General features: G+C 39.2%; 1 long non-coding RNA gene across 1 annotated transcript; it reads right to left on the reverse strand.

Annotated features, from left to right (window-relative positions):
- Positions 1–320: 320 nt before the first annotated feature.
- On the reverse strand, positions 321–23507 carry LOC138921382 (uncharacterized). The gene is made up of 4 exons (XR_011433915.1): positions 23029–23507; positions 16807–16909; positions 8322–11160; positions 321–1140 (listed from the first exon to the last, which is right to left on the reverse strand). It is a non-coding gene; the product is annotated as an uncharacterized lncRNA (long non-coding RNA).
- Between the last annotated feature and the right edge of the window lie 2566 nt (positions 23508–26073).

The raw sequence follows: 26073 nt of genomic DNA on the forward strand, positions 1-26073 counted from the left end.
TGACTTTGATGGAAGTACCTACAATTTTGAGTACTTGAATCTCTGGTAAGCTTAAGAAACTTCTGTCAAAAAGCTGTGGAATGGCTGTGTTTGGTTGTAGTCATCTTACTCAATTTGTAAATGAAAATATTCATTGGCCACTTGCTGTTTGTAAAACACTATGTCAGATATTTGAGAATAAAGGGAATATTTAGGTCTCTTTCCTTGAATGTGCATTATAAGTAGCAAGGTTCTTGTAGTGCATGTAACAATACTATAAGGCAAAAAATTTGGGAAGTACCAAGATAACAATAAAGACAAAAGGCTGGAAACATCACATATTCAGTGTGACGCCTCTATTTATGTGATCAAGGAAAACAGTTTACGATGCCATGACTGAGTCCTCATCTTATGTGGACTTGGGCTCATTCAGAAAAGAGTGAAGTGTTAAGGCTGTGAATGTGCAGCCTTCCTCAGAAGGAACAGGGACGCGTCGGTCCTTGGCAGCAATCCTAGAGAGCTACTGTTTCCTTTGGAGACATCACATCAAATCTGCTAGAGGAGAAAAATTTTTTCTTTTTGTTCCAGTTAAGAAATTGGCCATCCACAGCCATGCTTCCTTTGTGAGCAGCACAGTTATGCCAGACGCTTTCCGATGTGTGTTAAACGAAGCCAGCAAATTGGCGGGTGCCCGTTTCGCATGTGGCTGGAGGCTTGCCGAGTCAGCAGTGACCCCCACTCTACTCAGGAACCCTCATCTGTGCAGCTGTCAGGGCCGTGCGTGAGTAATAAGCTCGTGCGTCCATGTGGAACGTCTCTCCCTAGGAATTGTGGCTCCATCGCAAGCAAGATGCCTGTCTAGTATGCCTCGTGCTACCTTTATATTTATGCAGTAAAGACGCAGTGAGGGGAGCATTAAATACTTCTCGTCTTGTGCACAGAGCATGCGATGGGTCATAATTGGGCAGACGGTCACATGATTCATGGCCCCTATTGCCATTTAGCAGGACCAGCCAACCGGAAATTGTGAACGAGGCTCCTCCATGTCGGTGGACTCGAAAGATACGTGATACTGGTTCCTTCTGGAGGTGACAAATAGTACAGCGAACATGTGCGGCCTTTTTCTCAGACATTTCTTGTTTGCAAGGAAAGTCTCATTTCCTGTGACACAACAGGAAAAAAAACAGTGATTACTTCAAGCAGATACTATAACAGTGCTTCTTAGATGCAAAATCTTATGTCTGTGAAATACCCAGTAACTTGCTATCAAAGACTCCTGTAACATTTTCTCTCCTATTTGTGCATCTCAGGGAAACGCAGATGTTTCCACACTTTCCTCTTTCTTCCTCTCTCTCCATTGCTCCCAAATTTTCCCTCTCTGTTCTTTCATGTTCTATCCACTTCCCAATTTCTGGAAATATGCTTTTCTCCAACTTGTAGTCTCTCTTCTCTGAACTGAGTGTAATTGATCTACTATTCTGATTTTTTCTTTCTTTATTTTATCTATCAAGAACAATATCAAAGAAGCTCAAAGGGTGAGTATACATAGACAGAGAAGGATCAGATATTTTTTTCCAAATATAATTGTAACATTTAACATTCAAATACACAATGATTGAATATTGCCTCAAATAAATGTCAAATCATTCTATGTAAATATTACTGTTCCCAATATACAGAAAGGGAAACTAAAATATAGGTATTTTAAGACCTCTATCCAAGAATAATATAATTGTAGGTGGCAGACCCAGAATATAAACTCACAGTGAGGCTTTGCTGACTCTGGCATTCTGTCAACAAACTTGCAGAGTCCATTTCTGTACGAGTAGAGTTACTATATGATCATATGCAAAACAAACATTAAGTGCCAAAATAAATGCTAATCAGCTAATTAAGGAACAAGTTATTCATAGAGGTGTAATATTTTCCAAACTTTGGGGCAATTACAATGTTTAGATATAGTAAGATTGAGTCTGCATTCTTAAACAAGCACTTTTGGAACACAGCAGATGGCGTCAAGTATTTTATAAGATTGAAGAAATGTTTTACAACTGAATCAAAACACTATATGTGTATCTTGATACTCTAGGTTATTAGGAGGGAAATAAAATATATTCGAATCTTTGTTTTATTCTGTAGTTTTTTTTAATTACAAAATGTTTTGAAATAAGCATTTTAAATTAGAAGATTTTAACATTTACAGAAAAAGTGCAAAAAGAATGCGGAGAGTTCCATATACCACACACTTGGTTTCCTCTGTTAATAATGTCTTATGTTAATATGGTGTGTTTGTTACAATGAATGGTCCAGTGTCCACACACTGTGATTAATTAAAGCCCATTCTTTATTCAGATTTCCTTAGTTGTAACTTGAGTCCTTTTTCTGTTGTAGGAGCCCACCCAGGACACCGCGTTACATTTCGTCTTATGTCTCCTGAGGTTCCTCTTCGCTGGGACAACTCTTCACACTTTTCTTGTTTTCGACTACCTTGGCAGTTTCGAGGAGAACTCATGTTGTGTAGAATGTTCCTCACTTGGGATTTCTCTGATGTTTTCTCATGATTAGACCGGGGTGAGGAGTTCCTGGGAGCGAGAATGCAGGGATAAAGTGCCATTCTCATCTCATCACGTCACATCAGGGTACATGTCATCAACATGACCTGTCACTGCTGAGCTTCATCTTGCTCACCTGGCTGAGGCTGTTAACATTAGCTCCCTCCACTGGAAAGTGACTTTTTTTCCCCTTTCATACACTTAATGAGTGGGGAGTTATGATTCATTTCGGGGCAGAGTATCCACATAAATCATTTGAAATTGTTCTGTATAGGATATCTGTCTGTTCATCTCCATGTATTTATTTAGTTAACCATTGATTTATGTTAGTATAGACTCACCAATATTTATTATATACTCTCTGTTATAATCCAATAATATTTATTTTCTTGCGCAAATTGTTCCAGTTTCGGCCATTGGCAACACTTTCAGTTGGCTCCTGTATCCCTTTGACATAATATATTTAATCATAATATTTCAAATGTTGTTTTATGTCTTCAGGGCTGCTAGAAACATTAGATGTAGAAATAATTTACGTAAGCAGAAACATTACTCTTAAAAATAACAGAAATAACAGCACATGGATAATGAACTGATTCAAATGTATTTTGGGGGAAATAAGTATTAAGAATATGAAATAAAGGCTTATAAGTTTATGAAAAGATCTGGTAATCAGCTCCAATTGCTTCCATAAAGTGATTTTGTTTTAAAATATGCTTTTATTTTGGCAAAATAAAATTAGACTGCAAGGAGACCATAAACAAGATATCATCTCAAGTGTCTTTCTAAACAATCATGCTTCAGAGTTGGTGGAATTGGGGTCCATAGCGCTTGGATTTGTCTTATCCATTTGGGTGGCATTGGCAATCGCTCTGAAAAGCCTGAAGTAGGGCAAAGCTGTGATCTACTGGAAACATCAGAAAGGAGCCTGGATGGAGAGGTAAGGAATGGAACCCAGGCAGTGGAACTTGTAAAGACAGAAGGAGACACAGAACACATTAGATAAGGGGAGTCTATACAATTAGAAATGGAATAAATCTAGCATTTTCTTCAATTCAGTACTTTGTTCATTTTTTCTTTGGTTAGTCCATTAATTTATTTGCTCTTTCTCTCAAAAATTATTTATCAAGGCCTTTCTTCCAGGCTCTGTGTCAGGCACTACGAAATCAAAGACGAATAGGACACAGTCTCAGTTTGTGGGGTTTACTGTCCACTGGGAGCTGGTGGGTGCCAAGACTTCTACAGGATAAATGGGAGAATGTCCTAATAGGTGTGTAGACTTCACCTGTGGGAGCAGAGAGGAGGAGCACCTGATCCAATGGTTCCTAGCACTGTCTTCAAGTTCCTCAGTCCTTTCTTCTGCAATATCTAACCTGCTGTTAACTCTACCCAGGATATTTCTTACCTCAGACAAATTAGTTTTCATCTATAGATGTTTGATCTGGGTCACGTTATATCTTTCATGCTGTACATGACCCATCTTTCCTCTAGGTTTTTGCAAGTGTGAATTACAGTTCTACAAAATATTTCAATGTCCTTATTTACTAATTCTATCATCCGTGTATTTTCCTGGGTTGGTTTTGAATGACTGATTATTCCTTTCATTATACGTTCTATTCCCCTGCCTTTTTGCATATCTGGTAAATTTTAGTTGCATGCCACACATTGTGAATTTTACCTCAGAGGGTGTTAGATGGGTTTGTAGTCCTACAAATACTCTCCATCTTTGTTCTGGGATGCAGCTGAGTGACTTACACACTGTTTGACTCTATCCAGTTCTGCTTTTAAGCTTTGCTGGGTGGGACCAGTATTTAGTCTACGGTTAATTTTCCCCCTTTCTTAGGCAAGATCCTTCTGAGGACTCTCCTCAATCCTCCTTGAAATGTAAGATTCTCCAGTCTCTCTGGTATAATGTGATTCCAGGCTGTGGTTCCTTATATCCTTTCAAGTACTTCTTTTCTCTCTGCAGCTGTTGCTTCCCACACACACCAATCCATCTCCAGTGAAGATTCAAAGGGGACATGCAGCAAGTTCTCGGTGCCCTCTTTCTGTGCATTCTCTTTTCCAGGACTCTGCTCTGTGAACTCTATCAGCCTCACTCTCCTTGGGCTCCTGATTCTCTCTACACAGGGTCTGTAATCTCTCTCCACGCATCAGGCTTGGGTGAGCATGGGCTCATCTCATTTCCTTTCCATCTCTCAGGGTCCACTGCCCCTTCATTGCCTGATGTCCAATAACTTGAATCCTATTGCTTCATGTATTTTGTCTATTTGTTTGTTACTAACTTCAGGCAAAAGAGTAAATCCAGTCCCTGTTGCCTCATCTTACTGGATGGACTCCCACTTGTGCATTTTTTTTCTTTTTCTTTTGGTGAGGAAGATTGTCACTGAGCTGACATCTGTTATCAATCTTCCTCTCTTTTGTATTTGGGATGCTGCCACAACATGGCTTGATGAACTGTGTGTAACTCTGCACCTGGGATCCAAACCCACAAACGCAGGCTGCCGAATAAGAGTGTGAACTTAACCACTACGCCACTGGGCCAGCTCCCCACGTACCTATTTCTGATGATAGAATATTTGAACATAAAATTCTAACTTAAGATGATCATGTAGCAGATGTTAAAATATAGAAAACATAGCTTGAGCTAGGAACCATTGATTTATTTAAAATAAAAATAGAATTTTAGATCTATTATGAGTCAAAGCTTTGACAAAGTTATTTCATTCTAACAAATACATAACCAAAAATTAAGACATATTTACATTAGAAATTAATATTGATTATCTTCTCTAGACTTTGTATATGACAGTGCTGATCTTTATTGAGTGACTCCAATGCACCCTACACAATATGAGACTTGTATTTAAAAATATATGTAATCTACACATGTATTTTTATTTGTCTTATTCAAAAGATGCAAATTTTGTTGTTATTCCAAAATAAAGGAGGAGGAAAGCATGATTTGGAGAAAGAAAATGGTTTACTAAAATGGTTATATAGTGAGTAGATAATCTGACATACAAGCCTGTCAGTGCTATCCTTGAATATACTTTTTATAACTAAAATATTATGCCCTAAAAATACTTGCATTTTTATTTTACAAGTTTCCTTTAAAATAAAAATGAGTTTAAATAAAGTATATGTTACCGTCCCCACTGATGTTTTATATTAAATCTAAGAGGGGAAGCTTGAGTTGTTTTATTTTATTATATTTCTCAAATAAAAGCATTAACAGCCTTATGATATAATTACAAATCACACCTATAAGGCCTCATTGATGGAACCACAAAGGGAACATTGAAATTAATAACCCTCGGTTAGTATTTGAAAGAGAAACTATTTAAGATTCAAGCTCGATGATAAAGCAGGCCTGTTTCAGCAAAAGTTCTAAGAGAAAATTATGAGTCCAAACTCCTAAGCAAATTTTACTGCTATAGATCGGAACATAAATGCTCAAGAAGACAGATGATGAATATCCTTTAAAGTCTGCGAATCTTTAAATGCAAGTTGGAAAAATAAGGCTGCATTGAATTTTTATGATAGCCTATGGTTGCTGGGTAAAAGAAAGCACAAAATCAATATTTTCACACAGTATTATATTCAGTTATTATTGTAATTTCTAGTTAGAACTTGATAATTAAATATAAGTGAGCTTTACTTCCAAGCAATTGGAAAATTTATTTTAAAACCCTTATGCAGATATTGATGGAGATGAACAGTAACATAGACACAATCCTTTACAGTATGCCATTAGTTCTTCCATTTAAAAAATTAATGGAGACTAAGATGAATAATAATTTGAAGATATTTGGTGGAATACAGTTCTTTCCTCCATTGGGATATGATTAATAATTATAACACTAAATGTCTAAACTCTGTCTAATGAGCCTGAAGACACTAAGTTAAACAAACATATTAACCTTATAGCATGAGATAGAGTTAGTGTTCTATGGAAGCAAGCATTTCCCCACGACATAGTCAATATTAATGGGATTTCATGACTGTACTGAGACCAAGACGACTCTTCTTTTTCTCTTTCTTTCAACAGTGGCTCCCAATCTGAATACCAATGTTCAAAATTTTTAGTTTAATACAGATTATTTTATTCTGAGAAGCAAAACATAACAGTTTATGATAAAGCATCTTATGGCTGAGGGCCATTTTGACCGTTGTCTTGTGAGGGCCATTTAGAAGGAGACTAGAAAGTGAAGGTTTTTAGAGCCCCTTTTCATCTTGGTCTAGGATTGTTTTCAGCCAAGTCTCACTCACAATCTTTTAAACAAAGTTCCCTTCTTGAAATGGTTACGTTCTTTATTAATCTCAAAGAAATGTGTAAATAATTCTATTTGGCATAAAGACACCAGTCTAGCAGGATAATCAGTTTTCATTTTCATATCTCTACCTGCACAGGGACAAACCATCTGGAGAAAAACTGGAATAAGGCCAGGCCAATCTGCTGTTACATTTAATTTAGCCAGTTTTTATATGATGTGAATTGTGTTGGAATCCCTGATCGCTCTCAAGTCACTGAGTTTTAGTTCTGAAGTGTATCATACTCTAACTACTGATGAAATGTACATGTTTATCTGTGTTTAGGATTTAAGTTGTTCATGTCATTCAATAGAAAATAAATGTGATCAGAGTAAACTCAATCCAATACCAAACATAGTCTGCATAAGCTGTATGCTATAGAGTAAAAAAATAATATTTTTTTCTGCCATTGGTCTCTTATAATCTAGTGAAGAAGATAGACATTCATACATCCAACAAAAATGCAAGACAAAATATGATTACTTGTATTTCTTGAAAATATTTTCTCCTTACCATTCTTGCTGCCACAATTATAATTTTTTGTTTATCATTCCTCACCAAGAATATTGTAAGAACCTCCGGGTTGATCTCTTTGCCTGAATCTTTGACTCCTTCAAATCATTTGCAAGAATTATCTTCTTAAAACACAAATCCCATCTTGCTTTCATCCTGATGCTAAAATTCCAATGTCTCTCCATTGCTTCAGGATAATGCATGACCCAGCAGGCATGTCACAACCTCTTTATAAATGCCCTTTGCATCTTCGTATCCTACCCCCTCGGTGAATGGACGTTTTCCAGTGACTCCAAGCTTTTCACCTTTCTCAGAAGTAGTCATAATTCAACTACACACACACACACACACACACCTTTTTGGAGCATCACTAATTTTCTAAGATTGAATCATTTAATTATTTGTTTAAACGTCTCATTTATCTTTGTAAACTTTCCAGTGTCCAGAATATTGTCTGGGGAAAAGTAAGTGTTCAGTAGTTTATTATACAAATAATTTTCCTAATAAAAATGTAAACTGTTACAGAGGTACGTAAAAAATATTTTTACTATTGAGGTTAAAGAAAAATGTGTTGATGGCGATGGTACATTAATTTTGCCTTGAAAAATGAGTAGGTTCTTTAAAGGCAAAAATAAGAGGATGGACTAAAACAAGGGTTTGCTAAAGAAAAGACACCAACGTCACATTTTCTCCCTCAGTCAGCTCTTCTTGAAGACAAGGCCATCCACCTGACATGCATAAATACAACTAATAGCCTGGGTTGCAATTCTTTTGTGTGTCTTGTAGGAGACTCCGTCAGGTGCCTACTGAAAACCCAGCCTCCACTTTTCCTTACATACAGAATCCTAATTTTGTCCATGGCAGCAAAGTGGCCAGCTGAAAAATTACACTTCCTTAATTCTTTTGAAGTTATTGATGACCTTTTAACACACCTCTAGACAAAGAGACATAAGGAGAATTTACCAGGATTTCTGAGAAAACATGGCTTCCTGGACGTAGGCATTATCTTTCTCTTTCACATCGTGCATCTTCTATCCTGTGGCTAAGATGTGAAGACTGGAGCTGTAGTGGTCATTGTCACAGCATGACAAAAGACACAGTGAATAAAAGAGGTCTCAAGTATGAGTCGATAAAATGAAATAAGCAGCAACTTATTTGCAGATTTCTTGTTGCTAAAATTGTAAAACATTACCCAACTTGCTTAGTTTACTCTTTGCTTCTCATATCCAAATCCAGTCCTTAAATGAAACAAGCCTGTAATAGATATTGCCAAAGACTACTCAAAAAAAATGTAATTCTTTATATGACAGATCTTGCTGAGAAAGCGTTTGGAGATGCATGCAGCAGCTTGTAATTTTACTAATAGTTTATGACTATTAGTAAACAGTGTTCACCCATCAGCTCTTAACATATGTGAGACACACAGAAGTACATTGACAAAACGTACCAATGCTTGATTTTGGCCCCAACATCAGACTAATAGCATGTTTAAAACAGACTGTCAACAGAGTCAATCATGAATGCCTTCTTGCCCAAATTCACAAGACGTTGTATCAGTGCAGGCTTTGACATCCCTTCCGTGAGTGGATGGATCTATACAGAATTATGATACAACTTGGGTTCACTATAAACCAACTAATCAAATCCTTCAGTTCTGTGAAGTATACTTTTTCAGGAAAATCAAAATACCACAATTATGACAATTATATACTATTTTAATAGGAAAAACAATTAAAATTATTAAAAATCTGGGAGATAGTTTGATGTTGGAAAATCCCTCTTTTCATACTTTATCCTAGATCATTAACAACTAACGTTAAGCATTACAATATGGATTTCCCAGGAATTGTAGGCAAGAGAGACGGATACATTCAGGGGGACTTTTGTTTGTTTTTCTAAGATTTAAATCAACCACACTCTTCTGTTTTACCCTGAATTCGACTGGAAAAGGGATGAAAAGAAAGGAAGTTTCATGATTGAGGCAGAATAACTTTGGCATATATGGAACTGAAAAAGATTATCAATAGAGGCCTGATGGGAATGACGGAGACTGAAATTCACAAAAATACTGACTAAAGCAAAGAGTCTAATCAATGTCATTCACAAATATGTCCAGTAAAACAGGGAGGCTGGTCTCCTTCTCTTAAAGCCACCATCTGTTTCTCCTGCCCTTCCTCGGGTCGCTTTGAGCTGCGTCCCCGCTTGAACTTTGCCCATAGTCTGTCATTCACCGTCAGGACTGGGAAAGTCTCATTTGCTTTTCCACAATAGCTGACTCAACACAGACAAGAGACCCTGTTCTATCTGCTACTCACGACCTTCTTCACGGTGAATCCCCCTTTTCCCTTGGACAAGCCACGGCTGTGTGATGACCATGTTGACATTCCAAATAATTCGAGGAGAGAAAGTAGTGTTTAAATGAACCTCCTGGTGAACCTGAGTTTGTCATATTAAAGATCAGATGTGATTCACCTGTATTTAAGTGGAGAATAATTTAGTTCAATGTAATTATTTCTCAAATCTCTACTACCCTTCAAGATCTCACGCTTTTAAATAACTGTGTGCTAAGGAATTTGGCCCCTGTCCCTGTCTCCTATCTCCTGGGAGGGTCTTCGAAACCCTTGGAATTTCCAAAGTGGTCGGTTATTTTTGCTACTCAAGGCAGGCTTCCTGGGTTGTCAGTACTCCCAGAAGTATTGTCACACGTCCCACATCATTGCTGGGAGAGGAAGGAGGGAGGGGGCCCGTCCTGAGGACAATAAGGCTTCACCTTTGAAGGTCTCCGAGACCCATTGTAGTCTGTCTTCTTTTGGCTGGCTCTAATTTGCATTTTTTTCTCTGTAATAAACGCAACATGAATACAATAGCTTTCAATGAGTTCCGACAGTCTTACTAGCAAGTCATTGAACCTGAGGGTGGTTTTGGGAAAACCCAGAACTTGCATTTGGGGCCAGGAATCTCGGGCAGACAGCACAGTCTGGAGGAATATGCCCTGAAATTCACAGTTTGGCGAACTCCAGGTAATACCTTTGTTTCACGTAAATACTTTTCACTCAACATTGTACCTATAGATCTATCAGATTAAGTCTCAAAGAGTTAATTCATCTTTATTTAATAAAACAAATACATTCATTTTGTGTATCTTCCAAACAATCCATAGAATTTTATACTCTAATCTCACCCCTCCTCTGTCCCGTGAGTACCTTAATTTATATGAATTCCATTTGGGGAGAAGTTAATTCGGCAATTATCACACGGAGAATGCTGTGTCATTTGAAAGTGAGCCCTTCTTCCCATAAACCAAATCAAAATTATGCTAATAAAGCACCTCACTTTTCATGTAAACTTCATCTCTCAGATGCTGAAAGTGTTGTATTTATTACAGTGCCTTGTTGATTTTCACAGCTGTAAAAAAAAATGCAGAAAATGAAACCACCTAGTTTTTTCCCCAGAAATGTCTGTGTTCTCATGATAGTAACATGTTTGCAAAATTGTAGCTTGTTATAATCCAGGCACTGTTGTATCTAATATTGTACAATAACTTTGCATAATAGGTATGACCCTTCTTGTATTTCAGATAGGAAATGGGATGAACCCGCTCTTCCATAACTTGTCCAAGGTCACAAAGCTGGAAAGTGGCAGAGACATATCAAGTCTGAGGGGTCTCAAACTTGTAGTAAATGTTGTGAAGTCTCAAGGACTCTAGGAGGAATGCAAGCAGTCAGTGCTCTCTCCAATTGACAATAGTGACATACCTGTGACATACCTTTCCAGTGGTTAGACAGCTAACAGCACACTCACCCTAGGCAAAAATACAGAACAGGCTTGTGAAGAGAGTAATTGCAACAGTTGAGACCTCACTTGTAACCTATACCAAGCTAAGGCCTTTATATATATTCTACTTCTTTTAATTCAAGAGGGAGTTGGGGAATAATATACAAAATTGATGTTATCTCATCTCCTGTTTAAAGAGGTTAATTCATTCACCCAGTGTCACAGGATTCAAATTCATGTCTTTTTGATTCTGGGTCCTAAGCTTGTTACATGGTGCCATACTGGAAGTTTGCTTTGAAAACTTGTCACTTTTTTAACCTCCCATCCATCTCCTTTTTGGAGCACCTTACTCCTACCTCAGTTATCGTGATTTATTTCATCATATTTTATTTATTTTTATTTTTTATTTGTGTTGCTAATTTGGGATTCTCTCTCCAGAAGAAAACCATATTTATTTTGCTACTAAAACTTAGGGCGAATTGGATTGTTACTGCTTATGGGTCCCAGCTAGAGAACAGTAGGAAATATACCCCTGAGTTAGAATCTCCATGACTCTGGCACCCATTGTAAATATATTTTTAGGCAGGAGTCCTTCCCAGTGGCCCTGAAATAATACCCCATATAATGAGGCTCTTTCTACCTGTGTGTAATCACTACTGTGGGGACCTGGAGTTGGCCACCCCAAGATATGTCTCTTTGGCATCAGGATTATTTGAGGCTGATTACTTTTGATAAACTGGGACAGGGAAGGAGGCTCTGAGGAATGGAACTTGCCCTTTGTTAGGACACATTTACATTTGTAAGGTAAATCTCTATCTGTAAAGGTGCCTCCCTCTCTGTACCAGAAAGAAGAAAGGAGATGACCTTCTCTCTAAAAACTCTTAATACCAAAGGCAAGGAGTTAAAATCTGCATTTTATTGTGCTAGTCTGGTAACCTCCTGTAACTGACTTCTCTCCCCCTCCCTACGTTGGCATCTCCTTAAAGATTAAGCATCTTTCTTTAGGCTGGGAACTGATTGCAGCGCTCATCTGTGACCTCCCCCAGCCCGAGGCAACACACCTGCCACCCCGCGGCGTTCAGTGGGACAGCAGACCTATCTGTCGTTTCCATCGAGTTCTGTGCTGACAGTGCGGCCTTGTGACTATTGTAAAAGGGACATTTCAATCACATGTGAAACACCCTGTTTGGGGGTATATAACCACTATGTGCACCCCACTTCTTCAGTGCCCTTTCTTCCTTCGGGAAGAAAGGCCCTGGGCCATGGTTCCTCATAAAGCTTTGTTTAATTTTCTCTTGCTATTCTGTCTCATGTGAATTTAATTCGTTCTCCAGCCAGACGAACCCCTATTTGGGGAGAGGAAATGTCCTCCTCCCCTACACTACCCAGCTGGCAGGTTCAGAGTATTCGGTGTGTAAGACTTCATCTTTAGAATAACAGACAGCATAACCATCTGAACTAAAAGAAAATTAAATCAATAAGCATTTTACATGGGAAACAGGCAGTTTAGTGCTTAATTTGAATGTGCAAAGCACTCGACGCAGAGGGAAAAAGTTAAGTACATTTTTAAAAAGCAGTAACGCTGTCATCCAAAGAACAGGTAATTCCCTGCTACTAAGTGCAATCCAGTCAGGCTGAAGAACACGTATCAGTCGAATCCTGAACTGAAGATGGTCTGCTCGACGCTTCTGAACGCCTCCGCTCAAATGCCAAGTGGAGCATTCCGTGCGCCTCTTCCATTTTCCTGGGAACTTTTATTTCTGAGGACCACAGTGTGTTATCTCCATTTGCAGAGGGATGCTCTCTGCCTGTGGGTGGGCTATGGCATCTGACTGTCTACGACCCGTGCAAGACCCTTTCTACGCTCTCTGCTCTGGTACAGGGTTTGAGAAATGGGAACTACTTTCTCTGCTTCCTTTGCTGGCTGAGTGTTGGTTAGAGTCCACCAATGAGAAACTTCGCTTGAGATTACCAAGATGGAAGAGAATCAGGAGGGACATTATTTCCCTTTCAAAATCATGAGCAGAGGGGCAGGCCCTGTGGCCAAGTGGTTAAGTTAGTGCACTCCGCTTCGGTGGCCCAGAGGTTCACTGGTTCATATCCTGGGCGCAGACATGGCACCGCTCATCAGGCCATGCTGAGGCGGCATCCCACATGCCACAACCAGAGGCACTCACAACTAGAATATACAGCTATGTACTGGGGGACTTTGAGGAGAAGAAGAAGAAGAAAAAAAGAAGCTTGGCAACAAATATTAGCTCAGGTGCCAATCTAGAAAAACAGAAAAAAAGCATGAGTGGAAAGTCAAGATTCAGCAGCATGAGGCTGAGGAACAAGCTTGGGTTTTTCCCTGTGGAAATTAACTCTGTTGCTGTCTTGTGTGTCTGCTATTTCCTGACTCTTCAAGTGAGTGGCCACTGTCATAAGGCAATGACTTCTATACTCTCTGATTCCCCATCTCTTCTCTTGTTTTGTGGGCACCACGTTTCATGTATTGCAGTCTCTCCTGCTCAAAATATTAGGTGATTTTCTCTCCATGACACAACCGTAAGGGATGGAGCCGTTGACCTTGAGTTCCCTTGAAGAGCCTTAGGGTAACCATTGTTTGATGGTTGATTGTTTCATTTACTCAGTGAAATTTCTTAATTTGAGTTAATCCTAAAACATTTTTACTTTTCAGTAACGTTCTCATTGCTGGATAATGGTGGTTAAATCCACAGTGTAAGTAGTGGATAAAATTAATTTCAGTATAATTGAGTACCATAGTAAAGGCAAATTACATAGATGCACTCAAAGTCATCAATTTTATCCATTGCCAACAAGGAAGTATTCCTGATATTATTTGACCCACGTATGCTTTCCTTAGGTGATCATCCATAAAGTGTGCTAATTTAGTAGTGAGAAGACACAATGAGAATCGCCTTGTACTGGCCACATGGATGGTTTCAGAGTTTGGCTCCAGTGGAGGCCCTTTCATTTTAAGGCTGTTTCGCTACCTCAGCTTCTTTATTTCGCTCTGCAGAATTTGTCTCAGAACAGGTGGCTGAGAAGCAGAGTTTGAAAGGGGGATGCTTACGTTAGTCATATATTGAGCGAGTGCCCGCGGGTAAAACCTATGAGGAGAGAGGGAGGCAAGAGAGAGCAGAAGAGAATAATCACAGTGCATTTGGACTGCCATCCAGCCTCTGCGTGAGCCTTCAGGGAGCCCTGGGGTGCACAGGGAGCACAGAACTGCCTTGGTCTGGGGCAAGGAGCATGTGTACCCTCATAGCACTTCCTTATGGGCCGTGGGATGACCCTAATTGGATGAGTACATAACCTCCCAGGAATTTCTGGGTAGGCAGCCCAAGGCAGGGTGAGGACAACGTTCTGGAGAAGGATGCAGCTATGAGCAACTAGCACCTACCCTCACTGCAGCTGAGGGTCTGTGTCAGGGGCGCCATACAAAGGGTCAAAGCAGGTCACCAATAACATCTACTATAGGATTCATTATGTGTTGTTTTTGAAGAGATAGCTCATGTATATATGGTCTACGAGTCAGAAGGATATCAGAGATGAACTGAGAAGTCTCACTTACTCCTCTTGCCCCACCCATCCTATTTATTTTTGAGTGCTTAACATATCTACATTATTGAGTTTTTTTCTCATCCCAGATTTCTTTATGTAGATATAAGGAAATGTAAATAGATATTAATTTGTATTTTGCCCTTTTCCTATATACAAAATATACAACAGTGTATGATGTAAGAATTCAATATCCACTGTTCTATACTTTGCTTTTCTCAGAAATATATACTAAATATCTGTCCATATTAGTATGTAGACATCCTTTTCATTCTTTCAATTGTATGGAAATCCATGTACTGAGGAAATAAGATTTATCCAAGCAGTCATCTCTATTAGGCACTCACAAGAGGGAGCTTGGCTGATCCATGTTAGTAGAACTCCATTCTTTGAATATGCCATTTAATTAGTGCTGCTTTATTAGAGGTGTGGTGTTAGGGAGCAGCCAGTGCAAGGCATAACCTCATAGCATATGTGAGGGCTTAACATCTTGATCGTGCTGGGTCTGTGTCATGAAAAGTCAAATGCACATGACTTAGACATACCTGTGAACATTCCCATTTTAGATTTATTTATTAATGAAACTACTAATAATGCCCATAAATGTATGCAATTCAAAAGTAGTCCAACAGATGGACTGTTCAACAAAGGAATAAAAATAACTGAAAATCATAAAATGCTTCAATGTTCTTCTTTACTATGAATAATAACGAGAATTCCGAAACACTGCAGCATGCTCATTTCATAAAAAATGTGATTCAATTTATGTCAATTTACTGCAATAGTAGTCTGATTGGCCTGCATCACATTATATTAAACTTAATTTGTATCTATTTCAGACTTCTAATAAATCAGCTCTAAGTAAAGGCCTAAAGATTAAGGGATATTTTATGATGTATCATAATAGAACACCTGATCTCATTGGTTTCTTTTTGTGCAACCATAAACCAAATTTCTACTGATGATTGGGGCAAGTGAAATTCTGCTGCATTACTCTCACCCTTATATTCCATGATGAATAAAACACCTTGACCTCTGAAAGAAACTAATACGCTTACTTTATATTTTCTATTAGAAGCTACCACATAGAATGGAAACAGCAATAATAATCATAATAAATAACATTATGTATGTATTCTCAAGTTTGTGCAAAATATATCTAGTTGAAATATGCTTGAATTAAAAATGTAAGCCAAAAGGACCACTTACTGTTAGGGGTATGACAGCGTCCAAAGGACTTCTGATAGTGGAACTTGATACTGCTCATCCTCCTTTATGACCCCAACCAAGAAACATTCTTATATGCTTGTCTCTTGCCCAAATAGATTAATGAATTCAGGATATAATAGGTCCCTGAAGTGATTTGCATGTATTGATTAAATGTCATGAATGAAACCCTGTAGGTTAAATTACTAGAGACATGGGAAATGGAGAAAGCACAATCGTAACCATTGTTTAAATAAATTACTTGGCAATCCTTCTTGACATATGATTATATTCCTTATATCTACCCCAATGGCTATGTCGGTAGTGAGAGTTGCCATACAACTGCCAGTGTTTCTGACAGACTCCAACACTTCGGGGAACTTTGGCCCTAGAAATTGCTTCATTATCTTAATAGAATCGTGTAATAAATGATCCTTGGTTGTATGATTAAAGTGCATATAATGAAAAGCAGACATTTCAAAATGGAGATGCGCCAATGTTTACAAACAGAACTGAAGTATAGTTAGAAGGCTTCGTTATAGACAGCATAGCAAGGCTGACTGAGTGTGGAGTAGAATGAACAAAAACAGACCCACACCTAGGCTGAGAGGTCAGGAGAAATGGGAAACTCGGAACACAGTTAAGTGATGCCAAGTATTTACTTAACTGAGATAAAGAGCACATTTCCACAAATTGGGGCAAAGAACAGAGTTATATTAGAGTTCACAGGGGCCCCAGTGCTTGCCTCCCTTATGCCTCTCTCAAGAGTTCTTTCGGATGATTCTTTCATGTGACCAGTATGTGGTCAGCGTGCTGCCAAATAAGGAAAGCTCTGGATCCTGCATTTATCCCAAACAATCTAGGAAGCCACACCAGTTAATTCCTAGACTCATACATGCCTTACCCAACTGTTTATCCAGCCTGTAACTGCCACCACATCCAGTCTTCACTTCTAGTTTCTTGGTCAGGTAAAAAGCATCCAGTAGACTTCTTCACATAGGAGCTTCCTATAAATAAGAGGGGAATTTTAGCTGAGGGCTTTCCAAGAATCAGACCTGATCATGGTCTAACACACCAAGACATATCATTTTATAATTTTATGAGACCGTGTGTAAAAGAGGAGACCATAAAAGCATCTAAGAGGAAAGAAACAAAGGCTTTCAAACAGACAAAAGCACATCAGCAAAGGAAGAAAGTCTGGTACAGCAATACACCAGCAGATGATACGGAAAGAGTATTCTCAAGCTGGAATTCCGTATAAGAGAGTCTCCTGAATTCTGATTAGGATAAACAAACAAAAAAACCCACATATCCACAGCTGGAGCCCAAGACCTCTGTAGTTTAATGTGTGACCGAATGGGAAATTCAGAACATATTTAACTGGTGTGAACTCAGGAACTGGGAGGGGTCCCAGATTTTGCCTTGTTTGCAACCTAACATGTTAGCCTATGATAATTTCTTAAATGATGGTAGAATGACACTGTCTCAGTCAGTTCAGGCTGCCATACAAAATGCCAGGACTTGGGGACTTACAAACAACAGAAATTTATTTCTCACAGTTCTGGAGGCTGGTTGTCTGCTGGAAGACAGCTTTCTCCAGAACCCAACCATGCTGGCACCCTGACCTCATTCCCTCCTGTGGGACCCAGGATGTGTGGAAGGGGAGAGGGAGCTCTCTGGGGTCTGTTTTATTAGGGCACTGATCCCATTCCTGAGGGTTCCACCCTCATGACCTGAGAACCTTCCAAAGGTCCTGCCTCCTAAGCCCATCATATTGGGGGTTAGGATTTCAACAAGTGAATTTGGGGAGATAAAACAGACCATAGCAGACATGAAACTCTTGGGTTGGAGACAAAGGATGTTATCATCCACAATACAGAAGGCAGCCTGAGCTTCATGTTCAAATAAGACCCCTTTGCTCCCCAGTCCACTGTGAGCAATGGGGAGAGGCCAGGTGAGTGCTGCATACACGATGGGTCTGTGGCACAGCTGGGAACCCCAAACTTAGGAAACCCATAGTCCAAAAAGGAGCAGCTAGCAAACCTCCCCAAGCTTTGCCCCTAGGAGGACATTGTCTTTATTGTGCTGGTCAGGAAAGCACCTGCGCTCTACCCTGGAGAGAGATGCTGTCTTGGTCCTATCAGGCTGTTTGCTATAGGAACATCCTTTAGAAGATATTCTGCCACAAAAGCTGTCACATGATGAGTAGAAATGCCATAGAGAGTTGTCTCCTGGCAAGTGGTATCAAGTGTTTGCTTAACATGAAGGGAGGATCCATTTCAGCCAATTCAGAGAACGACATTTAATGTCAACATGGACCAGGGTCACAGTGGATCAAGAGTGAGGCACTGCATCCATATGAGGACAGATGGACATAGTAAATGTTTCATGTGCATACATGCTTAGGAAATTAATTTTTTAAAATTGTATTCCAACAAAATGAGTTTTAAAATCAAGAAATGGATCCAGGAAACAGGTATTCCAACTCAAAAATACCAGAAAGGGAAATCCTAAGATAACAGTTACTCACAGGCTTAAAGAAAACCAGTCCTGCCTGATGTACAAGGCAGAAGGATTGTGGAAGGAAGTCAAAAATAAATTAGAGGGCTCTGCAATCATAGTATAGTTGAATGCTTGAAAGCAAAAATGAGGATATAGCAATGCACAGATGCGGCTCGTAGAAAATCTAGTACAACTTAAATAGTGTGTTCTTAAAGATCATAGTCCAACAACATGTGACATATCCAATGCAAAGGAGGAGAGGAAGCCAAGGGATTTCAACTTGAAAAGTAAAATAGTGATGGAGAGAGTGAATAAGAAATCACTGTATTTTTTCACTTTTTGCTCAGTGAGTTCAAGAGAAGGAGGAACATGGTATATGATTATTCACATAATAAGAAGATATAGATAATCGAAACTACAAGAAAAAATAATTATTTTTAAAGATTTATGACTCAAATGTGGAGCAACCTGAAATGCAGCATGGCTTTGAGAAATCAGTATTGAGCAAGAAAGGAGAGTGTGTGAGACAGATATCTTTGGGGTGGCATACAGATTGTGGCACTCAAATCTCAGGATTTTCTTCTTTTTTTGAGAAAGATTAGCCCTGAGCTAACGTCAGCCACCAATCCTCCTCTTTTTGCTGAGGAAGATGGGCCCAGAGCTAACATCTGTGCCCATCTTCCTCTACTTTATACGTGGGACAGCTGCCACTGCATGGCTTGACAAATGGTGCCTAAGTCAAGGCCCAGGATCTGAACCTGAGAACCCCAGGCCAAACTTCACCACTATGCAAGTGAGCAGGCCCCATGAAATCTCATTATCAACCACCGTTTATGTAGTACTAACAATAATGTAAATGCTGCCCATTGTTGTTTTGTTTTGTCTCCTGAAGTTATAGATGATTTCTATATACCGATAATATAGTATAGTATAATATATAGATAACTATGGATAAAATCTATGGATAAAAAGGAAAATATTTATTTTTGGTTATAAAAATAATGCAAATGTAATTAATCCTGTTAAAGGGAAAAAAAAGGCAGATAGTTGAAAGTTAGAAAGATGGGAAGTTTGGAAGGGGAAAAAGCTGATAAAATTCTCCTCTTACTACGTTAGGAATCTAGAGTTATTATGTCCAGTCCCTGACATAAGAAGTAGCGGTTAAGAATTATAAATTATGAACAAATTAAATATGAAGAACTAAAAGTAATTATATAATATTACGGAGAGCATAAAAGAAAGGGGATGAAAGGGGAGTGGTGCCGATAAACTATATTTTTACCACAGAAAGAAGTCTATACATCAGGAAGATGAATTAAAAAAATAACCAGCAAAATCTCCTCAAGTCGTGTTGTGAAAACTGGACAGCCGCATGCAAAAGCCTGGAAGTAGACCATTATCCTACACCATACACAAAAATTAACTCAAAATGAATTAACGACTTGAAGGTAAGATGTGAAACCATAAAGCTCTTAGAAGAAAATATAGGCAGACACTCTTTGACGTCAGTCGTAGCAGTATCTTTTTAAATACCATGTCTACTCAGACAAGGGAAACAAAAGAAAAGATAAACAAATGGGAAACATCCTATTAAAAAGCTTCTGCAAAGCAAAGGAAACCATGAACCAGATGAAAAGACAACCCACCAACTAGGAGAAAAAGCATTTGCAAATCATATATCTGAAAAAAAGATAATTTCCAAAATATATAAAGAACTCGTACAACTCAACAACAACAAAAATGAACAACCCTATCAAAACCAGGCAGAGGATATGAACAGACATTTTTCTAAAGAAGATATACAGATGGCCAACAGGCACATGGAAAGATGTTTAACATCACTAATTATTAGGGAAATGCAGATCAAAACTATGAGATATCACCCCACTCTCAGAATGGCTACAATTAACAAGACAAGAAATAATAAGTGTTGGAAAGGATATGGAAAAAAGAAAACCTTCATAGGCTGCTGGTGGGAATGCAAACTGGTGCAGTAACTGTGAAACACTCCACAGTATGGAGATTTCTCAAAAAATTAAAAATAGAAATACCGCATGATCCAGCTATCCCACTGCTGAGTATTTACCCAAAGAACATGAAATGAACAATTCAAAGAGACTCATGCACCCCTATGTTCATTGCAGCATTATTCACAATAACCAAGACACTCAAGCAACCCAAGTGCCCATCAACCGATGAATGGATAAAGAAGATTTGGGAATGTTTCCCAAAAGGTTTAGACTATGCAATTAATCCTCCTCCTCTGAGTGTGTGTGCTAGGGGTGTGTGTGCTGGGGTTGTGTGTGTGCTGGATGTGTGTGGCTGGGGTGTCTGTGTGCTGGGTGTGTGTATGCTGGAGTGTGGGGGGTGGGATGTGCTGGGCGTGGAGAGGGAGCTGCTTTCTCCCTGCTCTGATGTCATCTTTCTGCTCTTCTGCTTTCTGTGTCTTCCCAAGGTCAACCCTAACACTGCTGAAGTTTGCCCTCTCCAGGTAAACCTTGGTTCCCGCCCTTGGTTCTTCAGGGACTGTTGAATCCTTGCCTATTTGGAGCTTTCTGGATGATTTCCAACCTCTAACTTGATAGATAATGAGTTTTTTTGTGGTTCAAGGTACAAATCAATAAGTGGCACTTTAATTGCTCAGAGGAAAAGGGAAATGAGGGAAAAATCACAAAGAAAGCTATAGAAGGGTTGATTTCTGCCTATTTGGAAAAGAGAATGAAAAAGAGGCTCCTGGAGGGCTTCTCCTTCATCCTAGAGTGTATTGAAATGTAAGCTACAACCAACAGTCTGGTTAATAACAATTCATGCCGCTGTCAATCTTTTTGACCAGTATCATCAATATTTTACACTGCAAAATAACAACAATTAAGAATCAGGACCAGGAGAAATACTTGGGGCAAAAGTGTTTCTAACACAATAATGAAATCGACAATTTGGAGCAGCATTTCCAATAGACGTTCTAAGAAAGGTCTTGTCCTGACTTTATTTTCCAAACAGTGTGAACGAAGCACTGTTCTTATTACAAAGGAATACTGAGGCACGGGAGAGATACTGTAGTTCCAGTCTCTAAAATTCAGGTAAAAGTGCTTTCGGGTCAAGCAGTAATGCTAACACAAGTTCACGTTTACCCTGGACTGACCATGGGCTAGGCACTGTTCTAAATAGGAGATGAGTTCAAAACGAAAGAGTAACTTGAATTCAAACGAATCTTGGCAAATTTCCACCTGATATGCAAACTAGCTTGTAATGCATACCAGAAAAAAGCAAATCTGCATTTATTTCTCCCAATTCAATTTTTCTAAGTTGTAAGAAAGGTGGAAGTGGCTTTCGTTTTATTTTCTATTTCTACTTCTTAGTGAAAGTGAAAGCGGTAGGGGCCAAATTCAAAATTCCATTTCATTTATTACATGAGCTTGAGTTGAGCTTTTACATATTTTCATGTCATTTTAGGTTCATATTTTAAGCATCATTTTGGAAGTTTACCAGCCAGAGACCGCCAAAAGCGCACCTACAGTCACAGACCCAGGTAAAGATCGTTGACCTCATTGCAGCCAAAGAAAATGGTCCCTGAGGGCTGATGAGGGTCTCGGTGAGGGAAACTGGGGCCTGAGCTTCTTATAGGATGGCACTGAGGGGGAACTGGGAACGTGGGCTGTTCTGGACTGGATGCTCTCGCTGGATGGGGCAATTGGCAGTTGGGTATCTGGATGTATTTTTGTCCAGGGGGCGGGAATGGAAATGCAGGGCTAGCATTGTGTTGGTACAGAAACTCTGATCACTCCACAAAGGACATATCGATTGTTTTTGCTGTTGTGATTATCTTGTCTATGTTCTGTTAGAAGCACTGTTTCTGCTAAAAGAGGTTAAGCAGGCCCACATCTTTGTCTGGGTGCTGTTGGAACCATTGTCCGAGTTTTCTTAGGAATTCCTTACACGAAATAATTAGATACAAAATGTAAAGTTTAAGAAAAAGGCTTGAGGAGATGGTTAATTTTTGGATAGTTCATATGAACCATCATGTATTTCAAAATCATCATTTTATTAACGTGTACGTGAAATATTGCCCGACAGTGTCATGAAGGAAACCTTACCGCATGCAGTGATCCTTCTCAAATTCATGTCTATTGCTATCTCCTAGGAAAGCAGAAATGATTTTTGGGTAATTTTGGCATCTGAGAGTAAGACCCAAGTGTCTTACCTTCTATCAGGATGCACCACGCCGTTAAAAGTTTGAATTTCATAGTATGTACATGCATTCGTATTCCATTCCTAACAACATAGCAGAAATATTGCACAAACAAACTCAACTGTTTTCATTTCACTTCCTGGCACCCACACTGTACGAATACTCTCTGCCTGGGTCTCTGAGAAATAAGGAAGGACCAAAAGTCAGAGCTGCCCTAGGCTGCTGTTCTTCCCTTTGTTTCATTGCTGTCATTTTCAGCTAACACAGGGAAGTACCAGGAGCGAGAAAGGATACGGAGGCTTCCTGGTTTGTTTGTGTTTCTTAGAACGCCATCGCCTTCTTCCTGACTCAGAGCCAGATCTGTTCCAAAGGAAAGCCTGGCCTTTGGGGCAGGCTGGCATCAATCCTACTTAGTGAGAGACGTAGTGTACTTACCTCTACTCCCTTTGAGTCTTGCAGACTCCCAGACATCATGGATCCACCAGGATTCTGTACTTCTGGGGCATCATGAACACTGAGTGTGATGGGGAGGAGAGGGAGGGCAGCAGACCCTTGCAGAGCACGCATCTCCTCAGCTCACACACGTCTTCCATCATCCCACTGGACTTCATTCACTAAACACAAGTTCAAAGATAAAATTATCAAGAATTCAAGAGGGCATCAGCCGAGCATTAAACCAAGAGTGGGGCCTTTCAGCGCCAGCCCTGTGTGCACGCCCAGGAAGCTGGTCCTGCTCATTACAGCACAAACACGCTCTTATTCCTTCCATAAGGTGTAAAACAAACTAACAAGTGAGAAAATCCTTTGACTCCACCTTCCCTGCAGCTACTGCTCAGTTTCACTTCTCTTACAGCAGAATTTGAAAAAGTTCCCTCTACATCTGACCTCCAATTTCTCTCCTCCCATTTTCTGTTGAGTCCGCTGACATCAGGGTTCTGTGTACATCCCAGCCATGAAGCTGCTTCTCTCAGGGTCACTGATGAGCTTTCCATGGCCAAATCCTGGCCCTTATCTTGACACACAAGAGTGTCCCTGAAACAAGTGTGACACTTGGCTTCCTGAGGCCACACTTGGTGATTTACCCCCATCCCTCTGGCCTCTGCCTTCTGTTCTCCTGAAGCAGCCCTTTGAGCTTCAACGTGCCCATAGCACCATTTGATGTGTTCAGAAAGTCTTCTCTAAGTGAGGGGGGCAGGACACACCCTTCTTTGCCCCTCTAGCATCCTGCAGCCCCAAAGCAAATGTAATTGCTGACAATCTCTCAGTAACCTTGGCTCATGAGGACTGTGGCCACAAAATAGACATCATAAACTGAAGCTTGAGGGGACATCACTGAAGTGTCATTCTATCTGTGGCTGGTCTTCTTGACTTGTATGCAAGATTTAAAACTCTGGTCCTTTGGGTTTTCTGTAACATGCAGCTGAACCTATGACACCCTGAGAAATGACTCTTAACTGCTGTCATTCTTTAGAATATGCAGTTTATTCTGAAGATACACAAACCATTTACAAGATGAAAATACCTTAGAATGGGAAGGGTTAGTCAACCCAAGTAGGACCAGGATACAGCTGGCTTAGTCTTTCTCTCCTCTCACTGCAAGTGACTCCTATTTCTTCATTTATTGAGACAACAGGAGTTAAGTTTACATTTGAAAACAGAAAGACTGTTGCCTAGAAGTCTAATTTGCTGAGAAGAGAATAAAAGATTGAAACGTACATTTATTTACAACTTGAGTGAAAGATTCCCTGTGTCCTTTATCCATAGAGATTTGAAGTGAGAAACATTTCCCTCTATTCTGAGATTCTTGCTTCTAACAAATGAAAATAACTTTTATTTGTGTAGATAAAAACAATCTTGGGGCCGGCCCCGTGGCTGAGTGGTTAAATTCGTGCACTTTGCTGTGGTGGCCCAGGGCTTTGCTGGTTCGGATCCTGGGTGCGGACATGGCACTGCTTATCAGACCATGCTGAGGTGGCGTCCCACACGCCACAACTAGAAGGACCGACAACTAAAATATACAACTATGTACTGGGGGGATTTGGGGAGAAAAAGTAGAAAGAAAAAAAAGGAAGATTGGCAACAGTTGTTAGCTCAGGTGCCAATCTTAAAAAAAGAAAGAAAGAAAGAAAGAAAGAAAGAAAAAATGATCTCAGTTGGGTCTCACAAACGTTCTTCAAGGTTGAAATTATTACCTCCGTTAACAATGAAAAACAAGGTCAGGAAGTCTAAATCAGTTGTTGATGAACATACGGTGTTGGAGATGGGTCTTGAACATAGATAGTCTGACTCCAAATCCAGAGTTCTTTTTATATAAGATTGCCTTATTAGATAATGTATGTTTGCATCCAAACTCAAAACGAGACAAAGCATGACTCTAACATCACTTGACATCTGAATTCCAGGTTTCTTGACTTTTGTTGGTCATCGGTGTGATCTGGACCATATCCAATATTAGGAAGAACAAGTCCTACCTTTCAAGTCATTACTAAATAAATAACGTTAATGGGAAACATTTATTCTTACCCAATGGATGAATCTCTCCTATTCCTTCCAGGACAAAATTGACAGTTACATAATGATGACATCAGCTGGGCTTTGGAATTTAGTTGTCCTTCAGGAGAGAGAGTTAAATCCAATTGCAACACTTACAGTTACTTATCCATTGCCATGAATGCCTTGACTTATTGGAACCCGCTGGCAAAACCCACAGTATTCTGCTAGAATAAGATATTTTCACCACAGTTAAGCGGAATAATGCTGCTGGGGATGAGAACTGAATATATCAGAATTCCTATTTTTCATGATTGAGGCTAAGGAAAAGTCAAGGACCAAATCAATTTTCTCTCCTGGTAAAATGACTTAATATCATTTCAGAAATTGAAGACATTATAAATGTAATCCATTTTAAACTTTTTTACACTGGGCATAAAGTAGGAAATATCATTCTTTTATTGGGAGCTCTTACAAAGAATAACTATACTTTTAGTTATATTTTAGTTATTACATTAAAAATTAGCATATTTTAAAACGTAAATATTAATTTTAATAAATAAAGGTTACTGGTTACAACAATCCACTCTTTTCTAGTCATATAATCAAATTTGTTTGAACACTTACATTTATGATGCTTTTGATGAGAAATAATGTGGTGAGGAAGAGAGATGAGGAACAGGGTTTAGAATGAATACTATCATAAAGATTAGCTTCTATTTGGAGATATCGCCTGGTACTTTCATAAAAATTTAGAGCCAGGATGCCAAACACTGGGTTCTGACCTCGGGCTTTGAGATAATCACGTAAACTTTTCTGAAAAAAAATAGTGGTGCTAAGCATTATCTGTAGAATGATTTTTCCTTCTTTTTTTGCAGAGATATTGGTATTCTTACTTTAATTACTACTAAATGCAGAGATATCACATTGAATATGTATATACTCATATATATTTATGTTATATGTTTATATATGGAATGTAAAAAATCT

Source organism: Equus caballus, chromosome 29 (assembly GCF_041296265.1).
Source record: "Equus caballus isolate H_3958 breed thoroughbred chromosome 29, TB-T2T, whole genome shotgun sequence".
Classification (NCBI taxonomy): domain Eukaryota; kingdom Metazoa; phylum Chordata; class Mammalia; order Perissodactyla; family Equidae; genus Equus; species Equus caballus.